The sequence below is a fragment of the Hylobates moloch genome, unplaced genomic scaffold, assembly GCF_009828535.3.
Source record: "Hylobates moloch isolate HMO894 unplaced genomic scaffold, HMol_V3 SCAFFOLD_15, whole genome shotgun sequence".
NCBI classification, from domain to species: Eukaryota; Metazoa; Chordata; class Mammalia; order Primates; family Hylobatidae; genus Hylobates; species Hylobates moloch.
This window is the reverse complement of record NW_026652290.1, coordinates 71,356,961-71,377,929: the sequence shown is the minus strand read 5'-3', so window position 1 is coordinate 71,377,929 and position 20,969 is coordinate 71,356,961. Positions and strand designations below refer to the sequence as shown.

The following is a 20,969-nucleotide window of genomic DNA, read 5'->3' as shown; positions in this document are numbered from 1 at the left end:
TGTGCAACCAATCACTACAATGGTTTCATTTTACACACAGTATGACACTGCTGGTGTTTCTGGGGCTTCATGGCTTCTGCCCATCCCATTGACTGCTGCTGTGAGTTCCAATTAGCCTCACCTCCTGTATTTTCACTTCTCTCCTCCCACTCTAGCCATCAAGCACAACAAGGAAAGTTCATCTGACCTCCCAAGAGCTTTCACGTGTTCCTCAAGGAGCTGTTTGTGGATCAAATCTTTCCATTCCCTTCCTCTTTCTTTGCTATTCTCTCCCACCAATGCCGTTTGATTAGAATTTTGCAGCTTTAAAAAGAATAAGGTGGCAATTACGTCGTTTCCAATAAATATTTTTCTCCCACATCTTGTTACCTGAGGAGCAGGTCAGCTGAAAATATGCATTTTCCATTTGTAAGGGGTCAGTTCTGCATATGCTGTAATTTAGTTTATGTCTGGTTTGCAACACACACCTGCGGTTCCAAATGAAACCCCGAAACAGACTGACAAGTGCTTTTATGAAATAAACAGGAAAGAACATAACCTAGCAAACCTTCCAGAGCCCAATAGTCTCCAAATATATGACTTTATTTCAGTGACAAATGTAGCCAAATATTAAATAAGGAATTGAAACTTTCTTTTATTATTATACTTTAAGCTTTAGGGTACATGTGCACAATGTGCAGGTTTGTTACATATGTATACATGTGCCATGCTGGTGTGCTGCACCCATTAACTCGTCATTTAGCATTAGATATATCTCCTAATGCTATCCCTCCTCCCTTCCCCCACCCCACAACAGTCCCTGGAGTGTGATGTTCCCCTTCCTGTGTCCATGTGTTCTCATTGCGTGTTAAAGAGAAAGCACTCTTACTTATTACAGCTCATCTCCACAGATCAGAACTCATATGTATCTTCAGGTCTTAGGATTCTGAGACTCCCAGACTCACAAACCTATAACTTAAACACAGCTGGAGCTTGCTCACTATTCTGGTTTTATATTCCTAGATCTCCTTAATTCTCCTGACTCTAAGAGAACCGCTTACTCACCACATCTGTTGAGGGAGAAACCAAATGCTTTGTGCCTTTCCTACCAGCCAAAGTACCTGCAGTAGAGTTTTCAGACATGGCTTTCAGAAGCAAAATGCATAATGTACTGGAGACACATCTAACACTTCCATAATTTTAAATACAGCAGTAGTGTCGAAGAAGAGTGAAGAAAAAAAATGTTTGTGAAATTGCCAGCCTATCAACTCTCAACAAATTTGCCACTCACCTAAACCCTACTTTGGTCTAAGGGCCAGCTACTTGAACTGATGGCTCCTTTGCTTATCAAAATAGCACCTGTCAATCCTGGCAAAATGAGGAATTGTATCTGTGTGTCCTCTTCCAATGCTACAACTAATTTATTAGGGTCTTAAGTTCTTTTTGATGGATTAAGAGTCCTGGTGAGCACAAACAAGCCATTAGATTGACAGCAAAATTTTTCCACACTATAATGGTTCACTAATGCGTTGACTGCTACCACACATTAATCAATTAGGAAACTTAAAGAATAGAAAATCTGAACTATTTTTAATTTGTTTTTTCCTCTTTTCACATTGAGATCACTACACACAATAAAATGCATAGGCTTTGAGTGATGAACTTTAACAAATGTGTATATCCATGTAACCATAATGCTGGTCAAGACAGAAAACATTTCCATCAGCACTAAATGTTCCCCTGTGTCCCTTCCAGTCAACTCACCACCACCACCCAGAGGCAATCACTGTTCTAATCCTAGTACCATAGAGTAGGTTTGCCTGCTCTAAAGCTTCATGTAAATGGAATCATACAGTTTGCACTCTTTTATATCTGACTTCTTTCGCTTGACATAATGTTTTCAAGATTCATCCATGCTGTGTTTATCCATATTTTATTTGTTTATTATATGGATATACCACAGTTCGTGTTTTCTTTTCTTATTTTAAAAATTAAAAGAATGCTTTACGAGTTTGCGTGTCATGCTTGCACAGCAGCCACGCTAATCTCTGTATCACTCCAATGTTAGCATCTGTGCCGCTGAAGCCAGCACTACCATAGTTTGTTTTCCACCCTCCTGGGAGTGGACTTTTGGGTTTTTTCCAGTTTGAGGCTATGAGAACTACAAGTCTTCAGGTGAACATATGCTTCATTTCTCATAGGTAAATACCTAGGATTGGAGTTGCTGAGTCATAGGGTAGTCCTAAGGCTTAACTTTATAAGAAATTGCCTGGCCAGGCATGATGGCTTACGTTTGTAACCCCAACACTTTGGGAGGCTGAGGGAGGCTGATCATTTGAGCCCAGGAGTTTTGAGACCAGCCCAGGAAACATGGCAAAACCCTGTCTCTACAAAAAAAATACAAAAATTAGCCAGGTGTGGTGTCACAGGCCTGTAGTCCCAGCTACTCAGGAGGCTGAGGTGGGATGATTACTTGAGCCCAGGAGGCAGAGGTTGCAGTGAGCTAAGATTGTACCACTAAACTCCAGCCTGGGTGACAGAGCTAGACCTTGTCTTTAAAAAAAGAAATTGCTGAACTTTTTTTTTAACATGAACACTTCCATCTCCACTGATGCCCACATGCCAGCCTCAGCCACAGGCCCACTCTTTTTTTTTTTTTTTTTTTTTTTGAGGCGGAGTCTCACTCTGTTGCCCAGGCTGGAGTGCACGATCTCAGCTCACTGCAACCTCTGCCTGCCGGGTTCAAGTGATTCTCCTGCCTCAGCCTCTTGAGTAGCTGGGATTACAGGTGAGTGCCACCACGCCCGGCTAATTTTTGTATTTTTAGTAGAGTAGGGGTTTCACCATGTTGGCCAGGCTGGTCTCGAACGCCTGACCTTGTGATCCGCCTGCCTCAGCCTCCCAAAGTGCTGGGATTACAGGCTTGAGCCACCGCGCCTGGCTGCCACAGGCCCACTCTTAAAAAGATAATGCATAATATAAGATTTTGTTTTTCTTTTCTTTTGTTTCTTTCTGCTCTGACAGGTAACTTTGATTGTCATTGACAGTTTTAAGAATTCAATACCAACCAATGAAGGGGTATGAATATCCTTGCTTAAAGAAAGTTAAAAAGGCCAGGTGTGGTGGCTCACACCTGTAATCTCAGTACTTTGGGAGGCTGAGGTAGGTGGATCACCTGAGGTCAGGAGTTTGAGACCAGCCAGGCCAACATGATGAAACCCCACCTCTACTAAAAATACAAAAAATTAGCCGGGCGTGGTGGGGGGTGCCTGTAATTCCAGCTACTTGGGAGGCTGAGGCAAGAGAATCGCTTGAACCTGGGAGGCGGAGGTTGCAGTGAGCTGAGACCATGCCACTGTACTCCAGCCTGGGCAACAAGAGCAAAATTCCATCTGAAAAACAAAACAAAAAAAAAGTAAAAAACCAAAGTGCTCCAAAGAAGACTTAACTCCCCAGACCAGGCCTTCAGAGGCTGTGCCAATAAAGAGACACATACATTCCTGGGTTACCCTCTGAACTTAGGCAGTGGGAAACTTTTTTTTTTTAATATTACCACTGGTTTTAGCAGTGAAATCACTGCTAAAAGGGAGGGTACTGTGCAAATTAATGTTATAATTAAATGCTTGGTACTAAAGTAATCTTGGACAAGTCTTTCCCTTTGTTTCTGCTTTGGAGACTTGGGGTTCCCCAAATCCTCTTGGGTGGCATTCAATGGCCAGCCCTGGCATTAGAGGGACGACAGCTGTTCATGTTAAGACAGCTCCGGTTTTGCATGATCAGCAGCCATGCTCTACACAGGATTAAGATTTATTCTTTCGATAATATGAAAAACAAGTAAACAAAAGGCACTGCTTGAAAATAATGATTTACCATAGAACACATTTTGCTTTAGTCAAACCTTTTTTTCTTCCTAAGGAAAAAGTGTGTGGGCTTATCTCTTGAAAATGCCAGCATGGCTGTGAACACTGGGGAAATTAAAAGACTGAATAGAATAGATTTCTTATGTATGCCTATGCAGGGAGTTACATGGCTTATTTATTAAGTTGTGTGCTAGGGGAGGATTATCTGCTTCGAACTTACCTATTACTTTGTGACAGTGATTTTTAAATATGGGGTAGTTTTGCATTGTACAAAGCCAAGTTCAAATGGAATCTTAAACTTAGTAACTTTGGGAGCTTCGGCTATGACTTAAAATTTGGAAAATCAGAGATATAAACATTGTCCCCACCACCAGCCCTTGCCCAGAAAAGGAAAGAATTTGATGATATTCTATAGCCTTTTGACATAGCATCAATTATTCTTTCATAAAAATAGAGGTCAGTAGAACATTAGTGCAGGTGTCTAGAGTAATGAATGCTGCCTAACAAGGTTGATGGTCAGTACATCCCCATTTACTGCAATAGCCAAAAAAGAAATAAGACAGAGATGTCTCTGTCATGTGAGAAAGAGATGCATACTCTGGAGTCACATATTACAACAGGGAAACAATGGACACAATTGTGAATATCAGTGCAGCTTTCAGCTCAGTTCAAAGGCAAGAGTGGTCTCATTTATTAAATGGGATAGTTATGACCTGGTGCCTTGAAGTTATATGCCACCAGTTAACATTCTGCACCAAAGACACTTCTTGTTTTTAATGTGAAAAGTATGCAATAGCTATTAGCCAGTCTTCAGAATATTGCTCAGAATCTAAGTTAATGCTATTACTCTTATTTTATTTGAGGAGAATAAGGAGAATACATATACAGAGAATAAACATATATATTGACCTTCAAGAATGCTTGCCCCTAGTCCTGATCAAACTTATACTTTTGACCAAAAATATGAATCTCTACAAAGAGTTTGTGAAATACTCTGTGATAGCTGTTTTAAATGACATTATCAAATATCTGTTCACTTTGGACCAAAACATAGAATGTGCAACATTAAAAATAGGATGGATTTTGTCCTACCCTGATCCCCACAGTTATGCCTGCAACTCCTGCAAAGGTAACCCTGTTATTGCCTCTTGACAATAACCCAGTTAGACAAGATATTTTATTAGAAAATTCTTTTGGAATGCATGGGCCTCTTGCTATTAGAAAATACTTTCTAACTATAGAAAAATTTATTCTTTCCATCGAAGGGAATGAGTGGCCTATTATTTCAAAGCAGCATCCTTTCTTCCACAGATAAGTCAGTCGATGTTTATTTTCATTCAAGAATCAGAGTTCCAAGCTAGCATACTCTTACACGTATGGTCATGGTTTTGATAGGCACTAGGAAACACAAGTGTAATGAAACTCATCCCCAGAACCTGCTCAGCCCTGGGCAAATTGGTATGATTAGTCACACTATTTTAATAGCCAGCAAGGAGCCAACAGTCCAAAATCCCTTTCTGACACCCCTTTCATAATCTAAAAGTATCTTATTAAAATGAATCTCCTTTTAGTTCTGGAGTTCATATCATACTTCTAAATGATGCAGAGTAGCAGGTATATTTGCTTCTGGGGATGCCATAACCAAATGACTTAAAACAACAGAAATGTATTCATTCACAATTCTGAAGGCTAGAAGTTTGAAATCAAGGTCTTGGCTGGATCGTCCTCCAAAGGCTCTGGAAAATAATCCTTCCTTGCCTCTCATATCCTCTGGTGGTTGCTGGCAATCCTTGGCATTTCTTGGTTTGTGGCAGCATCACTCCAATCTCTCCTTTTGTCTTTATATGACCTTCTTCCCTGTGGGTCTACGTGTCTCTGTGTCTCTCGTCTTCTTATAAGCATACCAGTTATACTGGATGTAGTGTTCACCCTAATTCAATAGGACCTCATTTTAACTTAACTTATTACATCTACGGTAACATTCACAGTACAACAGACTGAATGCATCCCCCACCAAATCCATATGTTAACCCCAAGGTGATGATATTAGGAGGTGGAGCCTTCAGGAAGAAATTAGATCATGAGGCTGGAGCCCTTATAAATGGGATTAGTGCCCTTATTAAAGAGTTCTCTTGTCCCTCTCAGCGCCACGTGAGGATTCAAAGGGAAGTTGCAGTCTACAACCAGGAAGGAGGTTCTCACCAGCACCTGACCATGCTGGCACCCTGATCTCAGACTTCCAGTCTACAAAACTGTAAGAAATGAATTTATTCTGTTTATAAGCCACTCAGTCTATGGCACTTTGTTATAGCAGCCCTAACAGACTAAGACACACAGGTACCCGCAATTAGGACTTCAGTATAGCTTTCGGGGGACATAATTCAACCCATAAGAGCAAACGACCCCCATCTTCATGATTCCAGTGGTTCTCACTTCTGAACACACATTAGAATTACTTGAGGTAGTGTTAAAAACAAAAAACAATGCCCCATCCATTCTCCCCACTGCCATAAATTAAATATTAATATCTAGAGCAGGCGTGTCCAATCTTTTGGCTTCTCTGGGCCACATTGGAAGAAGAATTGTCTTGGGCCATACATGAAATACACTAACACTAACGATAGCTGATGAGCAAAAACAAAAATAAATTGCAAAAAACTCTCATAATATTTTAAGAAAGTTTATGAATTAGTGTTGGGCTGCATTCAAAGCCATCCCTGGGTGGCATGTAGCCTGCGAGCTGTGGGTTGGACAGGTTGGACAGGCTTGATCTAGAGGAAGCCTGGATGTCATTACACCTTAAAGCTCCTCAGGTAATCCTCATACACAACCAGTGTCAATAACCCCTCACAAACTTCAGGAATGATATGTGTAGCTAAACGCAAGAAGGACTACTAAAAACGGCTTTTACTATGACTTCCTTTGCCCAAAATGTCCCCCTCCAAGCCAGTCTGGTTTTAAGATGTAACTCAAACTCTTGCAACTTTTTCACTAAATTTTGAACTGACAGTAAAAATGTATATTTTAATACTGAGAAAGCTCCCAACAATTTACTTCACCCAAAAGAAAAAGTATATGGTGATTTAATCTCAAAAGTCAATTTTTTTTAAATTTAAAGTTAGTCTAAATACCTATTTAACTGTTTTGACTGACCTGAAACTTGTCTTAGAGCACCACAAATTTCTCAAACATGAATGTTCTATGTTGTTCATTCCAGGGATACTAATAAATATTTTCAACTAGAAGAAACTGTGACCTTTCTAAGACAAATGTCAACCAAGAATGCAGACTTATTTACAATAAATGATTTAGGGTAAAGAATTCCTGGTTTCAGATAAGTGAGGTTTTTCTCCTATACTTTCTCATTGCTTAGTGTTTTCCTCTCTGCTTAAGCTGGAACTAGGAAGGTATTTTTTGCTACTTGTTTTCTCACTCTCATTACTAGTTGTTTTTTTTTTTTTTAATTTACATTTCCAGTAAATCACATTTTCTGAAGAATACTCATGCTGAGATGACCGGCAGCGAGCCACTGAGATCCTATTATATGCTGGATGGGCCAAGAGGATGAAGTAAAAATGAAACAGGATGTTCATTTAAGCAAATCAAAGATACTCTCTCATGCACCCATCCTATTTCTTTTCTCTGGGCTCTGAATATCCACACGCCCACAGTGCTTTCATCAAGGCATTTTTCTTTCCTGCCAGATCTGGAAGGGGAAAGACTTACTTCTCTTTCCCAAAGTGTCAACTTTTGTTGTTATTGATGCTGCCAAGCCCGCAATTATTTCATGAAGTTAATGGGCAAAAGCACTTAGAGGGCCACGCTTTGTGGTTCCGTTGTCATAATCCACGTAAAATGAACCAGAGCCAACACACCCTGACAAGCTTTCAGCCCATTATTACTGGGGGCTTATTTAAATTACAGGTTTGATTAAATTTATAATTTAGCCATTCCACTTAGCACACTTTCCTTGTCTTTTAAAACTAACCTCAAGAGAGACATTTACAAAATTCCTTTCTCCAACTGTCAGATGTGAAAAATGTCAGTGGCATGGGTGGTCAGAGGGAGGGGTTGAAGTGTACTTAGAACAGTAAACTTAAATACAAATGGAATTTCACAACTAACTATTCTTTACTGCTTTGTCAACGGATACAGCATAAGTATTTATTCTTGTTTTAACTCCCCTATTAATCCTGCCATAGCACTGGGGAAAGAGTGCTGTGAAAACCAAGTTCCCATATAATCCTCTTCTCTCTTTCTTATCCTGATTAGATAAGCCTTTAACAAAGCATAAATTATTTAAAGCTACTGCATTAAACACTAATATTTTAGCTGTAGAGTAAGGATATCACTTCAGATGGCCTTCTCTCGAAAAGAACAGTATTTCCCTGAGAAGTCAGCAACATATAAATATGTTTAAGACAGTTATCTTTTAGGCCATTCAAAATGTACAGCATCAAAAGTGATAACTAATGACACCCTCACACAAATATTTTATTGCAGCAAATGTGAAGGTATCGTGCAACAAAATTAAATCTAATATGTATGATACATGGCCAATTTTGTTATTCATTTCTTCAAACAATAATTACTAGGCATGGACCCAGGGCCAAACACCATGCTAAGTGCTGGGAAAACATAGACGCAGCCTCAGTAATGAACTGGGAAAATAGGCATGGAATGGATAATTATAAGAGATTCTGATTAAGTTCTGTAAGAAGACTGTGTGCCTTGCTGAAAATGACCAGAGAAATGGAACTCTATGTCTCTGTCTGATTGTGGGGGTCGCAGGGAGGTTGTGAAAGCCTTGAAACAAGAGATGACTTGGGCATAGATCTTTAAGAATAAATTATTTACAAAATTAATCAGCCAGGGAAGGGCACTGCAAGGAACAGCAGATATAAAAAGTATAGAGTCATGAAAGGGGGAGGTGGATTCAGGCGAAAGTTTGAAATTTAGCCTGAGTAGCTGTGGAGCGTCAGAAGAGAAGTAGGAGATGCAGAAGGCAGTACAGACAGAATCATGAAGAAGTCTATGTGTCAAGCTAAGTAGTCTGAGCTTATCTTCTGAGCCAAAGGTTGTGTAATCAGGAGGCTCTCAGACATAGATAATGGCTCCACATTGTGTTGTTTTGTTTCCATTTGTTTTAAAATATTGAGCTAATACTTAAAACTCAGGAGTTTCCCCCAAAAGAACCTGACGGCTGGCTTTTTTATTTTTAACATAGAACTTCTGCCAACACTAGGCCTATATTTCCACAAGGATTTATTTATTTATTTATTTATTTATTTATTTATTTATTTACTTACTGTTATTTATTTATTTATTTATTTATTTATTTATTGTTCTTTCTTTCTTTATTTATTTTGAGATGGAGTCTTGCTCTGTCGCCCAGGCTGGAGTGCAGTGGTGCGATCTCGGCTAACTGCAAGCTCTGCCTCCCGGGTTCATACCATTCTCCTGCCTCAGCCTCCCGAGTAGCTGGGACTACAGGCGCCCGCCACCACGCCCGGCTACTTTTTTGTATTTTTAGTAGACATGGGGTTTCACCATGTTAATCACCTGGATCTCAGTAGCAGCTGGCTTCCCCATACAGGACACACAGTTTGCCACAGTCCCTACCACTCCCTATTCCCTATAGTCTTTCCAGCATGAACAATGAGTGTTAGCTGCCATTTATCATTGAACGTGACCTTCTTTTCCTTGCAGTAGAGAGAAATGTTTCTCTGTACCCATGTCTCTATCACAGATGGGGAAATAAGAGATGGTGAGGGGACACATGATTACTCACAGGCTAGTCATTTATGTTATCTGCCTGGCTTCTAAAGTTTACAACCCCAGGTTTGTAACCCCTGCTCTAAACAGAATGAAGGTAATGACAAGATGAAGTATCTTTTTCTAATAAGTTTTAGGGCTTTGATGGAGCATTATTAAGTACTATCTGACTATAGAACTCAAAACATTTGAGTCCTGTCTTAGATTTTCTTCCCAGTGATCATCTTCAGGGAGATAAACTCCCATGTGACTAAAGAAAATGGAAACCGTGATCCATTTCATCATTATAGACTGGGCTTGTGCCCACTATCCCATTGCAGAGCTTTTTTATTGAACTGGGCTAAAGCACATGGTTTAGGCTTAACACAGACAGGGCATCTCTAGGTCTCTTCCAGCTGGGCAGGACTCAAGCAATAGTAACAGTCCTACAGAGTGCTTCAGAGGAAGAGAAAGAGTAAGGTGGCCGCATCTGGACTGGTAGGTTCTGACTCAGCTTACCCCCTGGGACAGGACAGGACAGAAGAGTCATATTCATGGACATGGTCCTGCATATTTATGAAGTGAGCGCAACCATGTCTGGGAATTTGACTGCCCCTCTGCCTGAGACCTTCGAAAAGGAAACTCTGGTTACAGTGTGAAAAAGGTGGCTTGGGAATGGGGAGATTGGTCACAGGAACATCAGTGAGTAGGCAAATTCAGTTGTCTATGCAATAAACGGCACCTCATAACATCAAGGCTGGGTGGAAACAATTTGTGTTTAACAAATGGTACAAAGAGAACAGCAGGGTAGTTAAACCTGGTACCATCTCCCCGGTACATCTCCTATGCACTGCATGGGTTACCTCAGCTCCATATATATGCCACTAGATTCTAAACCAGGAAAATTAAGTGGGCAAGACAAAAATGGGTCCCTGTGGAGTATCACTTTGTACTGAAACTAGACTTGGCAGAGGTCTCAGAGAAGCCCATTAGGAGATTAGATGCCCAATCAGGGTACAGTTTGAGGGAAAGGGGAACATTTTGTTCACAAAAGGTCTCTGCTGCCTCTGTCATAACTGGAAGGGAGGCAGATCCACCTTCGGGAAACAGACTGCTCGTCCCACATAGAGACACAAGTAGCAAAGGCCAGATTGCATGTGTCTCCCTATGAGAGGGAGGCTTGGGTCAAACACTACAAGAAGATCAGGTCAGAATCTGGCACAGTCTTCCCAAAGCATGAGGCCAGAGGAGGGCAAGTGCAACTGTCCCCACGGCCATATAGGACCGACTGCTACTTCTTGGCTGTAACTCCCCAGACTCCCATTTGAGTAAGGAGAGTGCTCGGCTGCAGTAGCAGAAACACAGACTTTTGGGTGGCTTAAGTAGAGACGGGCTTACTTGCCTCATGCTACAGAAAGTCCAGCATGAGCAGCCCACAGCTGAATGCAGTGGCAACGGACAGTTTACCCAGACCATGATGAGATGACCTGGTTTCTGACGACACCCATATTTAACCTGCAGGAAGCAGCCTATGTGCACCCAAGCATTCTGTAGGAAAGCAGGGATAATTTTCAGGGAGTGTGGTACAGGCTCTGGAATTAGACTGTCTGAGTTCAAACTGAACCCCACCCCTAACAGCTGTGTAACATTTGGAAATATTAAGTTTCCAAATTTGTTAAGTCTCAATTTCCTATGCAGCACAAGATAGAACAAGAATAGTAACGACTACAGAATTCATTTATGTGATGATCAAATGAATTAATCTATGCGTAGTGCCAATGTATGACAGCCACTCACTAAATAGTAGCTATTTTTGTTGTTGTCACTTTCTTCATTCGCAGCATCTAACTTGTCATCTCACCCATCAAGCTCAGCCATCAATTGTGGAGAATTCACAATCTCTCTTTTGCTTTTATTCAAAATAATTTGATTCTTTTTTTTTTTTAAAATAGAATCTCACTCTGTCACCCAGGCTGGAGTGCAGTGGCACAATCTCGGCTCACTGCAATCTCCACCTCCCAGGTTCAAACGATTCTCCTGCCTCAGCCTCCCGAGTAGCGGGGACTACAGGCACGTACCACCGTGTCTGGCTAATTTTTTGCATTTTTAGTAGAGACGGGGTTTCACCGCGTTAGCCAGGATGGTTTCGATCTCCTGACCTTGTGATCTGCCCACCCTGGCCTCCCAAAGTTCTGGGATTATAGGCATGCCAAAGTGCTGGGATTACAGGCATGAGCCACTGCACCCAGCCAAGAATTTGATTTTTTTAATTTAATTTTTTTGTGTGTGTGAGACAGAGTCTCGCTCTGTCACCCAGGCTGGAGTGCAGCGGCATGATCTCGTCTCACTGCAACCTCCGCCTCCCAGGTTCAAGTAATTCTCCTGCCTCAGCTTCTTGAGTAGCTTGGATTACAGGCACACGCCACCATGCCCGGCTAATTTTATGTATTTTTAGTACAGATGGGGTTTCACCATGTTGGCTAGGCTGGTCTCGATCTCCTGACCTCAGGTGATCGACCTGCCTTGGCCTCCCAAAGTGCTGGGATTACAGGTGTGAGCCAGCATGCCGAGCCCAATTTAATTTTAACATGAATGATTTTGTCTATTCAGATCTTATGAGGAGTCTCTAATGATTACTGGCAGTGGTTTAGTGCTCTCAGAAGGAAGTTCCAAGACATTAGTCATTCAGCCCGGGGGCTTGCATTTACAAAGCAAGTGGGCTCCCTGGCCATGGCGTGCCACTGGGCTGTGGTCTGTGCTCAGGACAGAGAAGAAGCCTCGCCAGAACCTTGGAAAGAGTCCAGTGAAAGGGCTGCCCAGGTCGCCCTGCATGTCTTTGCCTCTCCCCAATCAGCACTCCATAGCATCTAATAACGCTGTCTAGGGAAACACAGTCATTGACCACATATGCTTTCCTTGGCATTTTTTAAAATTTATTTTTATTTCATTTTATTTTTCAACTTTTATTTTAGATTCAGGAGTTACGTGTTCTGGTTTGTTACCTGGGTATATTGCATGATGCTGAGGTTTGGGGTACAAATGATTCCATCACCCAGGTACTGAGAATAGTACTCAGCAGTTAGTTCTTCAGCTGTTGCCCCCCTCCTTGTCTCTTCCCTCTGGTAGTCTCCAGTGTCTATTGTTTCTTTGGCATTTTTAGATTCATTAGGAACTCTTCTCCCTGCCTATGAGCGATCCATTTTCAAGAAGTGGCTCTCCATGACCAAGTTATTACATAACCTAGAAAGCACTTCAATCATAGCTGAAATTATTTCATGTCCCAGTTCGTTTGCTTGTTTATGTCTCCTCTCAATGGAATGTTAAATTCCATGAGGATAAGGACTATTTCTGTCCTGGGCTGCTAACATAGTACCTAGAAAACAAGTGTTGCTTTATATATATACTATAATTAATAATTATTAATATAGTATAGCCGTATTTATTCATTATAATTATAGCTCCTTGGAGGCTACCTGCCTTTTTTCTTGCCTGTGTCCTCCACTGGACCATAATTAATAATTATAGTATATATATGGAAGAATGCATGAACAAACCACAGGGAACACAGAAGTTGTACACACTATGTCTACTAATTCAGAGGTGCACAGATAATTGAAAAGTTTTTCTTCGTTATCATTATGATCATCATAAAACAGCTTCAGGTTATTAAGCACCTATTAAGTGCCGACCCTATTGTGCATTTTACATATCTCATTTAATCGTCACAAGCCATATGGCACACATTATTATTCCCGCTTTCCAGATAAAAAAAAACCGAGGCTTAGAGAAACTATTTGCCAAAAGTTTCCAATTGCCCTTGAGATGGGACTTAAATTTTCCTTTTCTTCCTGTATTATTATTATTTTTCTTAATTGACAAGTAAAAATTGTATGCATTTCTGGTATACAACATGATGTTTTGAAACATTTATACACTGTGGAATGGCTAAATCAAGGTAATTAATGTATGCGTTACCTTATATACTTATTTTTTGTGGTGAGAACACTTAAAATCTACTTTTTTAGCAATATGCAAGTACACAATATTTTGTTATTAGTTATAGTCACCATGATGTACAGGACTTAAATTTCTTAATATGGTTTACAACTCTAACCTCATCTTCTTTCATAGCTCAAATGCCAGTCTAATGCTTCATTCTCTTCAATTAGAAGTGTGGTACAAAGTGGATTAAACAGTTTATTTTTTCACCTAGGAATTCTGGAAGTAGGAAATGTCGGGCTGTCACAGTGGCCTCATGATATAAGTAAGGCCCCAGGCTCTTCTAATTTTTCCTCTCCACTATTCTGGTATATTGCATCGTTACTTCATGGTCACAAATGGCAGCTGTCCTGTATGCATTGTGTCAGCATTCACAGTGAGGAAGGGGAGGAAGGGCAATGGTCTGTGCTAGCCAAGTGTTCCTCCTTAATCATGAAACAAAAAATTTTCCAGAATCCCTCCAGCAAACCGTGATAACATCTCATTGACGAGAACTATATCAAATGGCTATCATTCGCCGCAAGACAGCCCTCTATGACAGAAGGTAGAGAAGAAAAAAAAGATAGAAATAATGTTCAGTTTAGCCAACCAACAATTTCTGCACTCAACCATCCAGAGCTACTGTCAGAGTTACAAAATGGCAATGCTTGCTCTTATTCCTACAGCCTTGCACATGTTCTTCCTTCTTCTTTCTTTAGCTTAGTATGTTTCCTCTTCTTTGATATCTTCCCTGGCTGAAACATCTCCCACAACCAAGAGTGGGTAAATGCCCTCCTACCAGTTTTCTTAGCTCCTTGGAAACTACCTGCCATTTTTCTTGTCTGTATCCTCCACTGGACCAAACTCTTTGAAGATGGTACCATGTATTTTCATCACCGTATCGTAGCATCTATCACAGTGTCTGGCACAATAAGCCTTTATTGACTGAATGAAGTGACAAAGCAAGGAGTCAAACTCAGGCCTTTCCAATTCCAAAGGCCACACTCTGTTTGTTATGTAACACTGACTATGAAAAATAAAACAACATATTTTAGAAATCCATTGTAAAAACTCTCCAGCCTCTCCTTCAAAGACACCATAGAGTTTTACTGTTTATCATCATCATTATCCTCATTATCACATTTCTCTCTTGCCCTCTAATAGAGGACCCAGAAACATACAGAGTAACCAAAAGCTGGGCAGGAGGATAACAGAGCCTGAAAAATAGCCAAACTGAGTGACTAGTTTCCAAGAAAAAATAAAAGCTGAATATAACGAAGAAAAATATTTCAAAGTTCAAACAGGATGCTCTGGCATACCTAATTGTAGCCCCAGCACTAGCTGGCATTTGCTTTTTATTTTTCCATACATATTTAGTATTTATAGACCAAAGCTAACGTTCTGTGATTTTTTTAAATGACTTCCAAATGCATTGCGATCACTCAAAGGTAATTATTCATTCAGATGAAATGTACACCTAACAACCAGAGCTTTCTCAAGCAGAAAAGCCCCCTCAGAGATGGTTGAGAAAATGTTATGCTCAACCTGTGCAATGTTGTTAGAAAGAAAGGAAATTTCTTGACATCTGATGGCAAGATGCCATTCCTCCACTTGCCCCTCTCAACTCATGTGAGAGGCAAAGCATCAATACCATACTTTTGGCTAACACAATGACAGAAATAATTACTTTCACCTGGGACAGTCTAAGTTCTGGGTTGGATTTTTGTTTGTTTTTCTTTTTGGCATTTTAATTTGGTCACTTTTTTTTCCCATATTTCTACCATTCAACACTCAAACCTCATACATGTTAAATGAGTTATCCTCTTTTCTGTTTCAGCATATTTTTGAGAAGAAACCGTATCTTCTGTGGTGACTTAAATATGTCCACAAATGCTTTGATATGTGAAATATGTTCACACCTCCTTTCAGAAAAGGAAGCCTAATTCCTTTCCCTCTGAATCTGGGCTAAACTCCATGACTCATTTCTGACCAATAGAATAAAATGGAAAGGACGGTGTATAACTGGGAGACTAGGTTGCAAAAGGCATTGCCATCTCTCCACCTTCTCTCTCTCTCTCTCTCTCTCTCTCATATTACTCGCTCTGGGAGGAGCCAGCTGCCATGTAACAAAGACACTCAAGCCTTGTGGAGAGACCCTCATAGACAGGAACTGAGGCCTCCTGCCAACAGCCACATAAATGAGCTCAGAAGCAGATCCTCCAGTCTCAGTCAAGCCTCAGATGACTACAGCCTCAGGCTATTGACTACAAACTCATGAGAGACCTTGAGCCAAGACCACCCAACTAAGCTGTTCCCAATTTTCTAACGCATAGAAATAAATGTATATTTATTTCTATTGTAAGAAATAATTAGTGTTTATTGTTGGAAGCCATTAAGTTTGGGGATGATTTATTGCATAAGAATAAATCACTAATTCAATTACATTAAAAATATATACAATTATCACCAAAAACCCATCATCCTAATATGGTTTCCATCTTTGTATGTTCTCTTCCACATGTAAATGCTTTATATAATTGTTATCATAAGCTATTACAATTCTTATTCTGTCCTATTGCCATATTTAAACACGTCCTTTGTTGTTATGTCTTTATAATTGATATTTTTAACATTTAAATAATACTTGTTCATGTGGATATGCCATAATTTTTAAGTCATTTCCATAATATTGAACATTTCAGTGGTTTGCAGATTTTTTTCTATTAGAACTTTTACTGCAGTGAATATCTTTGAACATACAGCATTTCGCTTCTCTTATTTGGCTAAGATAAACTTTCTATATTTGAATTACTGGGGAAAAAAAGTATGAACATCTTTGTGCCTCTCATTAAATAATATCATATTTTCTTTTCAAACAGATTTATCAATTTATCAGCAATGAATAAGTGTACCAGCTACACTACAACCATAATTATATTACAGTCATTTAAAGTTGTGCTAAAAGGTACAAAATTGCATCTCAAGTTTGCTTTAATTTAAATTTCTTTGATTCCTAATGAGATCGTATGGGCTTTTTTACATGTATAATTATTGTTTCTACTTTTGTGAATTATCTCCTCCTATATTTTGTGATTATCCTAGTTTTAGTTGCACTTTTCTTATAAATTTGGATGTAAAATTACAGATTAGAAATACTAACCTTTTATAGCCTTTGATTAAAATGTTTTTCCAGTCAGTTGTCCATTTATACAAGTTTGCTTTTCTCAGTACACAAAAATTCTTAATTTTTTACATTCAAATATAGCAGTACTTCTATGTTATTTCTTCCATTGCTTTCTAGTACTGCATAGCTAAGAGAGTTCACATTTTCCCTCTAATCTGAACTGCTATTTTCTTCTAGTTTCTCTAGAATTTATGAAGAGGTGTTTCATTTTGTTTTGTTTGTACCCCAAATCCATCAGGAATTAATTTTCATATATACTGTAAAATGTAGATATTTTTCAGAATTGTTCTTATTTTTAATTAAAAATAGTTCACAGTAACTTGGTTTTTAAATGCCTACAACACTCCTAGGGCTAACTGGTGATCACTGAATTGTCACCAAAACAATGCCAAAGAATCACATAACCAAGACCTATGGTGGACACTATAACTGGAGACTTCTCTTTTTTTTTTCGTGTCCATAGAAGAGACAAGTGCTTCTGGGAGACTGGGCTCCTCCCTAGCCCAAGGAGGTGAATCATGATTGGCCCAAGTCAAATATTTTATTTTTCCGTGACTGATTAGGCTTGGGTTTGTCTTACCATGTTGGCCAATGATACGTGTGGAAAAACCTGCCAGGGGGTCTCGGCCAATAGCCTTTCTCACTGAACAGAAAGAGACATACAGAAAGAAAGATCCCTCTTCCATCAAAATTGCTACCTGCCTGTGCCTTAAACATATCAGGAACCTTGCAACCATAAAAAGACAAGTCAGAGAACAAATGCTGAAGATGATGGAGCAGACAGATGGCAAGACGGATATTAGATGATGGTGTTGCACTACGGAATTAACCAATTCTAGCACTGCCCTACCTAAAAATGTGTTCTTTAACAGAATATGTATTTCTATTGTTATTGCCACTTTCAGATATCCTTTCTGTTATTTTCAGCCACAAATATCTTAAATTTTAAAGCCTCTTTAATGTTTTTCCCCTTGCTTGTTGATTTCTCACACACCATTTAGAAACGATGCCACAGGTTTAAGTTCCAGATTCATAAATTCCAAGAGGTAAAAAGCCAGAGCGTATCTGGGAGACTGTCTTCTGTGAACCTCCCCATTAGCAGGAGACGGGGTCTTCACTCCCCCAAGAGCCTTTGCCAACTCTGTGTTTCTCCCATATTCCAACTGTGCCTTTGTGCTCAGGGCCCTTTGCCTTCTTTCTCAGTAACAAAGTACACCTATTAGAACCCTAAGTACTTACAGGCTCCAACTTTCCCAAGAGGATGAGCTGCAGTGAACGACAAACACCATTTTCCACAGCCATTAAATGCAAATCTCTAGACACCTCCTTATCAGCAACAATACAATGAAAACTGAACACTCTGCTAACAAGATTTTGATAGTAAGAATCCTAAATTGCCATGTTCTACAAATCCTGCCACAGAGGAACAAGAGTTTGCCCAATTAGCAACCTTCTTAATAATAACAGCAAATACTTATTCAAACAACCTGAGACTAAATGAAAAATTCAAATAAATCAGAAGCTTGGTCTACAGCAGTGGTTTTTAACTGAGCTCCCTAGAACCCTCGAGATTCTCTACACAAACACCTCAAATGAAAATAAGGGGGACTGCGGAAATAGCTCAATCCCGGGCCCCTCTTCAAAAGAAAAGCTCTGCTTTTATCTGTGTTTTTTATATATTGGTCTTGTACAATATTCAGCTTGAAGAAAGACTTTCTTGTTGTTGTGAAACACTAGCTGAGATTCTTAATGTTTTGGAGGCCTAATAAACAATAAAATTTTTGCAAAATTTATACGAAAATAAGCAACCAGATCATTAAGGGAAAGATGGGAAGGCAGAAGATACTATCTCTTTTTTCTTTTTATTTTTATTTTCCTTCTTGTCATTTTTAGTATAATAACTTAATGAAAGGTCAACATATATGTGTATTTTTCATATGAGAACTGGAACAGATGAGACTTTCATTATTGGATCCTTGTGCTATATCTGGTCTTCCTGATGTATGTTGGATGACAGGAGATGGTAAGAAGGAGAAGGCTGATTCTCATCATTCCATTTTATTATGATAACCTGCCCGCACAAATTACTGGCATAGCTTTCACCACATTGGCATACACAGGCTATTTCTATTGATCTCGAAACTTAAAGAGTCCATGACCTCATCTGAAGTATGCTTTTTAATAATTCACACCATTTAAAGACCCATTAAAATGTCAGAACTGTCATAAACCTTGCAAACAGTTGTTACTTCTAATGTCTTCAAAATAATAATGCATTATTGATGAAAACTTGGTTCATAATCACATTACCCCCATTTGACAAAGCCAATACAGTATATGCTTTTTTCCACATCCCAGAACTTGATCATCCCCGTTCAGTCAAGTTACTTTGCTCCTAGGCCTGCCCAGGTTCTTCCACAGAGTTCTTTGGAATCTTCTCATGTCCCAAGCCAAGACTGACTTATGGGCTGACTTATTTCAAAGAGGACACCAGCGCAATGATATGATTATAAATTTGCCTGAAGAAGCCACTGACCAGAGAGTACAAAAGGAGGAAGGAGCTGGGCAGTTAGAAATCCACTGTTAGGCTAGGAGCGGTGGCTCATGCCTGTGATCCCAGCACTTTGGGAGGCTGAGGCAGGAAGATCGCCTGATCTCAGAATTCAAGACCAGCCTGGGCAATATAGTGAGACACTGTCTTTACAAAAAATACAAAAACTAGCCAGGTGTGGTGGTGTGCACCTGTAGTTCCAGCTATTCAAGAGGCTGAGGCAAGAGAACCATTTGAGCCCAGGAGTTCAAGGTTGCAGTGAGCTGTGATCATGCCACTGCACTTGACTCTGTCTCTAAAGAAAAAGGAAAGAAAGAGAAAGAGAGAGAGACAGAGAGAGAGGGAGGGAAGGAGGAAGGAAGGGAAGGAAAAGGGAGGGAGGGAGGGAAAGAAGGAAAGAAGGAAGGAAGGAAAGGAAGGAAGGAAGGAGGGAAGGAAGGAAGGAAAGAAGAAAGAAAGAAAGAAAGAAAGAAAGAAAGAAAGAAAGAAAGAAAGAAAGAAAGAAAGAAAGAAAGAAAGAAAGAAAAGAAAGAAAGAAAGAAAGAAAACAAGAAAGAAAACAAGAAAGAGAAAGAAATCCACTGCCAGCTGACATGTTGGCTTCTTTGGATGTATAAGGCTTTCTCCTTCAGAAATTCCTAGGTATAAACACACAAACTTGATTTCAGGTGCTTTTTCAATGGAGCATGAAGAGAAAGAACATATTAGTTTGATTATCAATCAAACCAGTAAAATGAAAAAAGTTCTCCAAAATATGGGATTCTCCTTAAAAGTAGAGTTGCCAGGTAAAATGCAGGATTCCCAGTTAATTTTGAATTTCAGATAAATGACAAATAATTTTTAGTAAAAATGTCCCAAATAATGCATGGGACACATACTAAAGAATGATTTGTCATATATCTGAAATTCAAATTCTCCTTGGCATCTTGTATTTTTATTTGCTAAATCTGGCAATGATACCTAAAAGGTATGTTTTAATGCCTCACCTAACATTAAAAATGCTGATGGTGCCAGCTTAGTGGTCCCCAATTCGGGCAACATATTAGAATTACCTGCGGTTGCCTAGGCCCACCCTTTAGAGCAGCTAAATCAGTTTGGGCAATAGTATCCAGGCATTATTTTAAGCTCCCCAGGGGGTTCTAATGGACATCTAGGATTCAGAACCACGTTGCTGGTAGAAATAATGACCCTCTCAGAGAGACATATCTGAGTCATATCAAAGATGTCTCAGGATCTAGTGACAGGGAAATATATGTATGTTTAAAAGCATATTCAACATTTTAATATAAATTTATATTTGAAAAATAAAATGTGTTTATGTTATAATCTACAAACAAATAAGAGTAACCAAGTTATTCAAATCTGGACAGCTAAAAGAGATAATAAAGCACATAGTCCAGAACCTGGGGCAAGTCCCCATGGGGCAGAGCACCTGGGGATAGAGAACAGGGGTCACAAGGCAAGGGGCAGGCAGGATTTAATGGGTGCACAGGTGTCCCGGGTCAGAGGGTAACAAAGACCAGGGTTCAGGAAAACAGACAAGAAGTAGGACCTCGGGCCAAGAAGCTAGACAGTCACCAGCCAGGCACCAGCAGATGCACAACCGATCACGTAGTTCTGCTAATTGCAGGACTTTGGGGACATCAATCCCAGCACCTGGCTG

The 20,969-nt window shown here is 39.8% G+C and overlaps 1 non-coding gene across 1 annotated transcript; it reads right to left on the bottom strand.

Annotated features, from left to right (window-relative positions):
• Positions 1-1,967: 1,967 nt before the first annotated feature.
• Positions 1,968-2,071, bottom strand: LOC116484344 (U6 spliceosomal RNA). The gene has a single exon (XR_004252521.1). It is a non-coding gene; the product is annotated as a U6 spliceosomal RNA (small nuclear RNA).
• Positions 2,072-20,969: the final 18,898 nt, after the last annotated feature.